Below are 9,759 nucleotides of genomic sequence, written 5' to 3' on the forward strand. Positions count from 1 at the left end.
TCTCTGATCAATCTGCCATTTGTAAGTTAATTTTTCAGTGAGCCTTCATGTTAGGGTGGAAAGCCTAGTATGTGTTCACGGTACAGGAGGAGAAAAATTTCTCATGTAGAGATTAAGATCTAAAAGTAAAAAAGTTTCTTTTATCCTTTAGAAGGACGGAGAATGAGAAAGACAAGAAAGGGAGGGAGAACAGTGAGACGTGCTGGCACCCCAGAGAAAGAGAAGGGAGTGCCAGCCAGAAGGCTAGCTAATTTTATGATGACAAAGAGAAAGGAAAAAAAACAAAAAACCAGTGATTGTTGTCAGTTGAAACAAAAGTGGCAGTGGGGTCATTAGCAGGCAGCTGATAGCCTTTTGTCTGTCTGTCTTTCTTGCTTTTTCTGCTCCTGGAGACTTGGTTATCTCTGAAATGCAGTCAGGCTTATGGCAGGGGGCGCAATTTTACCCTTGAGATGCCAATTCCCGAAGGACACTAAGGCCTGGAGTTTGCCCCCTGCAGTCGGTCCCGGAGCTTCTCAGGAACCTCTTGAGGCTGTGACCCAAATTCTATTTTTTTTTTTTTTAATTTTTTGAGACAGAGTCTCACTTTGTTGCCCAGGCTAGAGTGAGTGCCATGGCGTCAGCCTAACTCACAGCAACCTCAAACTCCGTGGCTCAAGCAATCCTCCTGCCTCAGGCTCCCGAGTAGCTGGGACTACAGGCATGCGCCACCATGCCCGGCTAATTTTTTTCTATATATATTAGTTGGCCAATTAATTTATTTCTATTTATAGTAGAGACATAGTCTCGCTCTTGCTCAGGCTGGTTTCGAACTCCTGACCTCGAGCAATGCGCCCGCCTCGGCCTCCCAGAGTGCTAGGATTACAGGCGTGAGCCACTGAGCTCGGCCCTGTGACCCAAATTCTAAAAGCAGTTTCCGGGGAATGCAAAGAGAGAGATTTACATTTCTTTTGTTGTCTGTTTGGCTCCTTTCCGATGTTTGTGAAAACAGAGTCCCTGCAGAGTGCCTGCCAGCTAGGGAGAGAAAGAGAGCTCAAGATTGATCTTTAGATATTAGGAAATTATGGGATTAGATATTTTCCTTTTATTTCAGCAAGGCCGCCCCTTTCTCTTCAGAGGACAAAGGGGAGGAGGCATGTTGGTGGGAGGAAGCGACTTCTGCCCTCACAGAGGCTTCAAGGCCACAGGTTCACTTTCCCGGCACCCCTAGCAGCTGACAGGGAGCCCACGACCCGGGCTGAGCCTGGCAGGGGTTGAGGCGGGGAGGCAGGGGGGAGACGACTGCCCCCTCTGACTTTGGGTTGAGGGCTAGTGGGGCAAATCGAAGCAGCAAGAAAAAGGGCTTCCATCCGAGGGACAGCAGCGGCCTCCAGCGTCCAGGGCCAGTGGTGATGGCCATCCTGGCCATGAGTCCGTGTCCTGCAGGGCACCCGTGTCCTCACCACACCAGATCTGCAGTGAGTTTTGGCCACTGTCCACGCTGCAGTTTCCTTGACCCAGCTTGTTTTCCGAGCCTGGTTATCCTGCCTTCCTGGTGGCTCTGGGAGCTACCTATGGCCTTCCAATAAACCCCCTCTCTGCTTAAATCCAGGGATGGTTTTTGTTGATTTCGACTAAAAGCCCTAATGACTCAACCATAGAGGAGGGCTGGAGGCAGAGGTAGAGGGTATAAACTATGCAGGCAGATGCACCCCTAGGCTTCAGGGCCAGACTCTCTGCCTAGGGGGTTCTGCCAGCAGGGCCAGCAGGGCCAGCAGGACCCCACCCAGTGGGACCAGATGCTGGAAAAACGTGTTCCAGAGCAGAAGACCTCCCCAGCGGCAGTGTTTCACCTGTCCCACACCAGCAGGATCAGAACTCTGTGTTTTAACAAACCCTTCAGGTGACTCAGCTCCACCCTAAAGATGGCCTAGAGCTTCTAGGAGGATCAACTTGTAGTAGAAAAAGCAATGACAGAAATTGAGAGTCTGGGAGCGGGAGGATTGCTTAAATCCAGGAGTTTGAGGTTGCTGTGAGCCATGCTGATGCCACAGCACTCTAGCCCGGGCAACAGAGGGAGACTCTTTGTCTTAAAAAAAAAAAAAAAAAAAAAAGCAAGGCTGGGCCCGGTGGCTCTCTGGGAGGCGGAGGCTGGCGGATTGTTCAAGGTCAGAAGTTGAAAACCAGCCTGAGCAAGAGCGAGACCCCGTCTCTACTATAAATACAAAGAAATTAATTGGCCAACTAATATATATAGAAAAAAATCAGCCAGGCATGGTGGCGCATCCCTGTAGTCCCAGCCACTCGGGAGGCTGAGGCAGCACGATTGCTTGAGCCCAGGAGTTTGAGGTTACTATGAGCTAGGCTGACGCCATGGCACTCACTCTAGCCTGGGCAACAAAGTGAGACTCTGTCTCAAAAAAAAAAACCTAATAGAGTATTGTTGAAAGCACTGTGCACATAAGAGTTTCCTTCTAAGTCAGAAGCATGGTAAATTATATATCATTCCTTAGTCTCACTGTTCTTTATAACAATATCATATTTCTATTCTTTTCTCTTTTTTTGAGTCAGAGTCTCACTCTGTTGCCTGGGCTAGAGTGCCGTGGTGTCATTATAGCTCATTGCAGCCTCTAAGTCTTGGGCTCAAACGATCCTCTTGCCTCAGCTTCTCAAGTAGGTGAGACTACAGGAGCGCACCACTATGTCTGGATAATTTTTTATTTTTTGTAGAGATGTGTGGACAGAAAAAATTCAAGCCCTGAAATATTTGAAAGAAGTTTATTCTGAGCCAAATTTGAGGACCATGACCCGGAGCCACTGCCAAGAGGCCTTGAGCAAGTGGGCTCGCTGTGGCTGGTTTATAGTTTAGTTTTATACATTTTCAGAGAGACAGGGGTTACAAGCAAAGTCACAAATCAATACATGAGAGGCATACATTGGTTTGGCCCAAAAAGGTGGGGCATCTCCAAGCGGGGGCTTACAGGTTATAGGTGGGTTAAAAGATTTTTTGGCTGGCAATTGGCTGAGAGAGTTAGACTTTATTTAGAAGACTAGAAAGGATATGCTTATTTTAAGATAAGGGTGTGAGCACTCTGGGAGGTCCAAACAGGAGGACGTTTTAAATTTACAATAGGCGCCTGCTAGGATGCTTTAAGATATTTTAAATTTATGATAGGCATCTGCTAGGATGCTTGAGTTAAGTCAGGGAATTCTTATCTTTTAGGTGATGTTAATGCCATACCAGAATCAAGTTGGCCAGCTTAGTGGGAATTTACCATTTGTCAGCCTGACCCAGCTGGCCTCCTTAGGAAGGAGTTTTTAGCAAAAGAAAAAGATCAGAGTTTAGTCCTCAGATGGGTTCTGGCTATGTTACCCGCTGGTCTCTCTCTGTTTTTTTTAAGACAGAGTCTCACTTTGTTGCCCAGGCTATAGTGAGTGCCGTGGCGTCAGCCTAGCTCACAGCAACCTCAAACTCCTGGGCTCAAGCAATCCTGCTTCAGCCTCCCGAGTAGCTGGGACTACAGGTATGTGCCACCATGCCCAGCTAATTTTTTCTATATATATTAGTTGGTCAAGTAATTTTTTTTTTTTGAGACAGAGTCTCACTTTATTCCGCAGGCTAGAGTGAGTGCCGTGGCACCAGCATAGCTCACAGCAACCTCAAACTCCTGGGCTAAAGCAATCCTCCTGCCTCAGCCTCCCGAGTAGCTGGGACTACAGGCATGTGCCACCATACCCAGCTAACTTTTTGTAATATATTAGTTGACCAATTAATTTCTTTCTATTTATAGTAGAGATGGGGGTCTTGCTCTTGTTCAGGCTGTTTTTGAACTCCTGACCTCGAGCAATCCACCCGCCTCGGCCTCCCAGAGTGCTAGGATTACAGGCGTGAGCCACCGCGCCTGGCCCAGGCTGGTCTCAATCCTCCTTGCCTCTGCCTCCCAAAGCTCTAGGCTTGAACTATGTATGAGCAAACTATGCCCAGCCTGATAGCATATTTCTTTCTTTTTTTTTTTGAGACATAGTTTCACTTTGTTGCCCAGGCTAGAGTGAGTGCTGTGGCGTCAGCCTAGCTCACAGCAACCTCAAACTCCTGGGCTCAAGCAATCCTTCTGCCTCAGCCTCCCAAGTAGCTGGGACTACAGGCATGTGCCACCATGCCCAGCTAATTTTATATATATATATATACACACACTAGTTGGCCAATTAATTTCTTTCTATTTATAGTAGAGATGGGGTCTCACTCTTGCTCAGGCTGGTTTTGAACTCCTGACCTCGAGCAATCTGCCTGCCTCGGCCTCCCAGAGAGCTAGGATTACAAGCTGTGAGCCACCACGCCTGGCCCTGATAGCATATTTCTAATACAAAAAATTAACATTAAAATTGACAGTGGCTTCTTCTCCGGGAAAACACCAAATGGCGGATGACGCCGGTGCAGCGGGAGGGCCCGGAGGCCCCGGGGGCCCTGGAATGGGAGGCCGCGGCGGCTTCCGTGGAGGCTTCGGCAGCGGCATTCGTGGCCGTGGTTGGGGCGGGGGCCAAGGTCGCCGAGCTTGCGGAGGCAAGGCCGAGGACAAGGAGTGGATGCCCGTGACCAAGCTGGGCCGCCTGGTTAAGGACATGAAGATCAAATCCCTGGAGGAGATCTATCTGTTCTCCTTGCCTATCAAGGAGTCTGAGATCATTGATTTTTTCCTGGGAGCGTCTCTCAAAGATGAGGTTTTGAAGATCATGCCAGTGTAAAAGCAGACCCGCGCTGGCCAGCGGACCAGGTTCAAGTCGTTTGTTGCCATCGGGGACTACAATGGCCACGTTGGTCTAGGTGTCAAGTGCTCCAAGGAGGTAGCCACTGCCATCCGAGGGGCCATCATCCTGGCCACGCTCTCCATAGTCCCCGTGCTGAGAGGCTACTGGGGGAACAAGATCGGCAAGCCCCACACTGTTCCTTGCAAGGTGACAGGCCGCTGTGGCTCTGTGCTGGTGCGTCTCATCCCTGCCCCTAGAGGAACTGGCATTGTCTCGGCCCTGTGCCCAAGAAGCTGCTGCTGATGGCTGGTATTGATGACTGCTACACTTCAGCCAGGGGTTGCACTGCCACCCTGGGCAACTTCGCAAAGGCCACCTTCAATGCCATCTCCAAGACCTACAGCTATCTGACTCCTGACCTTTGGAAAGAGACAGTATTCACCAAGTCTCCCTACCAGGAATTCACCGACCATCTTGTCAAGACCCACACCAGAGTCTCTGTGCAGAGGACCCAGGCTCCAGCTGTGGCTACCACATAGCATTTTTATATGAGAAAAATAAAGTGAAATTAAGTCTGTTAAAAAAAAATATATTGACAGTAGATTGGTGACTTGAGCTGAATTGAAATGGAAATGCTTTCTGTTACCATAAAGGTGACCATAGGCAGCTTTTCGGACTCAGTGCAAAATACTCCACACAAAGGCCGGGCGCGGTGGCTCACGCCTGTAATCCTAGCACTTTAGGAGGCCGAGGCAGGCGGATTGCTCAAGGTCAGGAGTTCGAAACCAGCCTGAGAGAGACCCTGTCTCTACCAAAAATAGAAAGAAATTAATTGACCAACTAAAAATATATATACAAAAAAAAAAAATTAGCCGGGCATGGTGGCGCATGCCTGTAATCCCAGGTACTCTGGAGGCTGAGGCAGAAGAATCACTGACCCCCAGAGATTGAGGTTGCTGTGAGCCAGGCTGACGCCACGGCACTCACTCTAGCCTGGGCAACAAAGTGAGACTCTGTCTCAAAAAAAAAAAAAAAAAATACTCCACACAAGAAATAAAAGACATCATCTGTAAAATGGGAATAGGGATTAAAAAAAAACCAAAGGAAATAAAAGAATGTCTTATTCATCAATGATAAAGTCTCTGCAACTATTTAGGGAGTAACCCTAAATGGAAGACCCAAAGATCCCATTCAATTTGTATTATGTTTTTTTTTTTTTTTTTTTTTTGAGACAGAGTCTCGCTTTGTCGCCCAGGCTAGAGTGAGTGCCACGTTGTGAATCATTTAATTACTTACAATATATGAGACATACACGTGGGCACAAGAGTGTATGGTGAGAATTCTTTCACTGATACCCAATTCCCCTTCTGCAGAGGGAGCCAGTGGTACCCGTTTCTGTGAGCATGTATGTGCAAGTATGTGTTTTCCATCTTTGTTTTTTTCACTTAATACATATTAGAGCTTCTTCCTTCAATGGCTGCATGTAGACATTAGGATTTGTCCAGTATTTTTGTATCACAAACATTCTACAGTGAAGTGTCCCGACCCGCGGGACCTTTTGTTACTCGCGGGGTCAAGGGGGACCTTGCCTGAAAGAGATGAGCGAGAGAAAGAAACGAGACCAAGCAAATGGTTGTCAAGGTCTGCTTTACTTAGATTCTTAGTAGGTTTTATAAGCATACAGAAACAAGGAAGTAGAAACAAAAAAATAGAGTGGCGACAATGAGGCTTGGGTCTGGGTTAATCAGCCCCAATCAGCGTCTTATCAGTATCCTGTTTTTGACTGGTTACTCATCTCTAACCTGGCAGGTGGTCGGGAACAATTGCAGTCAGCACTCTCTGGAGCATCCCGTGGTTAGCATGTCATGGACTGCATTCATTTCGGAGCTATAGCTGGAATTTTTTAGGGCGAAGTCTGTGCGTAGGACGAGTCATAGGGGAGTTGAGGGTCTTTGAGGGTCCTTGCCTCTAACAGTGAAGAAATACAGAGACTTGAAGTGTACAGGGATATGACCCTAACAGTCCACTCCAGCAGAATACCTGACCCCTCAAGACCTGATTTCTTTTTAGCCCATTTTCCATTTGAGACCCAAGGAGGGTGGCCCACTCAAGGTCTTGCCAAAGGCCATAAGCCAGTGGAGACAAAATCTAGGTTTCCCATTTCCCAAGCCACCACTGGTCAAAGGGTTAACGGCTGTTGGCAGACACGTTGTTTTTGTTTTTTATTGATTTGGGCATTCGAATTTGACTTCCCCAGAGGGTCTGAGGCAGCTGCATTGAGGTATCAGGACTTGTGTTTGCTTCTATCACCTTCCGACCTGCCTGGAGGGAGGCCAGGTAGTCTGACCCATCACAGCCAAGCCAGAACTGAGTTGAGCTGCAGCTCAGGACTAAGGCTGAAGGAGATGCCAACGGCCAGGGGCCAAACCAGATCGATCACATTAGTCATCAGGCCAAGCACCATGTCACCAACACAGCCAGTGTGAGCTATGGGCCCAGCAGCCAGGCCCAGCAGAAGGTGTTAAATGCACACAGCCCTGGGACCCTGGCCCCTCCTGATGCTTAGTACCTGCTCTGGGCTGGGTCTGACCTTGAGGCAGAAGAGAAATAGATGGAGAGCTAGGGATAAACTAGAAAACTTGTGACCCAGAAAACTGTGAACTAGCCAGCAAAGGCACAAAAGCAGGTGAAGGTCAGGCTAACAGTTGCCCACCCAACTCTGCAGTGCCCACCCTGCTCTCTCACCAAGCCATACCCCATCTTTAAGGTGGGTCCTCTTTCTCGTCCTCCAGTAGGGAATGGACCATGTGGGGAGACAGGAGGTCACTTCGGAGATCCAGGTTTGAATTCTGGTGCCTTCATTTCCAGGCTGCAGCATTTGAACAAAGTTACTCGTTCTTTTATGCAACTTATATTTATTGTAAGGCATTAGCCAGGTTCCAGGGAACACAGAAGAATAAGTCACAGTCCCCGCACCCATGAAGCTGACAACAGGAGAGTCAGATGAGTAGATAACACAGGACAGTGATGTGTTCATGGTGAAGACAGGCAGCTGTGGAGCATGGAGGGAGGCACTAACCTGGGAGAGACGGTCCAGGTAGAATCTCCTGGGAATTCCTTCAACAAATGTATAAAGTGCCTGCTGTAGGCCAGGCACCGTGCAAGGCACTGGAGAGACATGGTCCCAAGACAGACCTAGCCCCTGTGCTCATGGAACTTCATGATGTAGTGAGGGAGGAAAATAATAAATATAAATTGCAATGATGGAAACGAATACAGTGCTGGGATCAAGAATAGCACGGGCCGGTCGAGGTGGCTCACGCCTGTAATCCTAGCACTCTGGGAGGCCGAGGCGGGCGGATTGCTCGAGGTCAGGAGTTCAAAACCAGCCTGAGCAAGAGTGAGGCCCCATCTCTACCATAAATAGAAAGAAATTAATTGGCCAATTAATATATATAGAAAAAATTAGCCGGGCATGGTGGTGCATGCCTGCAGTCCCAGCTACTCCAGAGCCTGAGGCAGGAGGATGGCTTGAGCCCAGGAGTTTGAGGTTGCTGTGAGCTAGGCTGACGCCATGGCACTCACTCTAGCCTGGGCAACAAAGTGAGACTGTCTCAAAAAAAAGAATAGCACGAAGTGGGGATGCACACGCAGAATGGGGGAGGGGGAGGCAGAGCTTTGTGGTGTTGGACCAGACTTAGAGGTGTCATTATGAATTTATTATATAATATTTACATATCCTATCTCTGCTCAAAGGCCTAGAATCAGTCACATTTCCAGTAGTACTGAGTTTACCCAGTGCTCAGATCTTGGTGGCTAAGCACACTTCTCCATGAAAGGGAACAGAATTCCTTGAAGAAATGGCTTCTGATCCCAGGGCTGGTGCTGAGGAAGTCCAGTGTGTTCCTGAAGCATCTTATTATGAAGGGAAGGAGAGGGGAGGGGAGGAAAGGAAAGAGAGAGGGAGAGAGGGAGGGAGGGAAGGAAGGAAGGAAGAAAGAAAGGAAGGGAGGGAAGAAGAAGGAATGAATTCAATGATTAATTATGTAATTTCTATATAAACTCTATTTGTGATACCAAGGTTGGTAAAATAATGAATGAGCCAGCTCTATACAGCACATTTATAAATAAATGTTCCTAAAATAACTAGTGAAGGAAACCAGAAGCCAGAATGGTAGGAGGCCAAGGAAAGAGAGTTTCCAAATCAGAGTGGGAAATAACCCCAGAGGCTGCAAAGGGCTGAGATGAGGGCTCAGGTGTATCTCTGGATTCAGTATCAGGGAGGCCTTTGGTGCTTGTTGGAGACTAAGACCCTCCACATTCCAACGACTTGCCCTGACTTGTCCTGACTTGTCCTGACTTGTCCTACACACCGGCCTCGCTCAGGAAAATAGCCTAAGACGAAAATAGCACCCAGCCCCCCAGCTATAGTTCCAAGAAGAATGCATTCCATGACATGCTTGCTCCAGGGCATGCTACCTGCAATTGTTCCCGACCCCCTGCCAGGTTGGGGTTGAGTGATCCATCACAAACAGCTTCCTGTGCCATTGGGATGCTGATTGGGGCTGATTAGCCCACACCCAAGCCTCATCATCCCCCCACTCTATTTTTCTGTTTCTACTTCCTTGTTTCTGTATATAAAACCTACTAAAAATCCAAGTAAAGTAGACCTTGACAACCCTTTGCTTGGTCTCGTTCCTTTCTCTCGCCCATCTCTTTCAGGCACGGTCCCCCTCGCCCCCTGCGAGTAACAGAAGGTCCCGCGGGCCGGGACAAGTGGCGCCCAACGTGGGGCCCGAGGTACGGACCTTTGTCCAGTGACGCCGTGGAGTGCTCTTCAGCCGAAGGAAACCCGACAGAGACCTTGGTTCTGCCACTCACAGAGTCGAGGTCTGGTGAGTAAATTTTTACATTGTCACCCCATCGAGATGGGCCATTCATTGTCTGAAGAGGCCGTTTTTATCAAGGATCTTAAGGCCTCACTCAGAGAGAGAGGAATTAGAGTTAAGAAAAAAGACTTAGTAAAGTTTTTTG

The 9,759-nt window shown here is 48.3% G+C and overlaps 1 pseudogene; it reads left to right on the forward strand.

The window, feature by feature from the left end:
* Nucleotides 1-4,370: 4,370 nt before the first annotated feature.
* LOC142861855 (small ribosomal subunit protein uS5 pseudogene) lies at nucleotides 4,371-5,287 on the forward strand (annotated as a pseudogene).
* Nucleotides 5,288-9,759: the final 4,472 nt, after the last annotated feature.

Source organism: Microcebus murinus, chromosome 18 (assembly GCF_040939455.1).
Source record: "Microcebus murinus isolate Inina chromosome 18, M.murinus_Inina_mat1.0, whole genome shotgun sequence".
NCBI classification, from domain to species: domain Eukaryota; kingdom Metazoa; phylum Chordata; class Mammalia; order Primates; family Cheirogaleidae; genus Microcebus; species Microcebus murinus.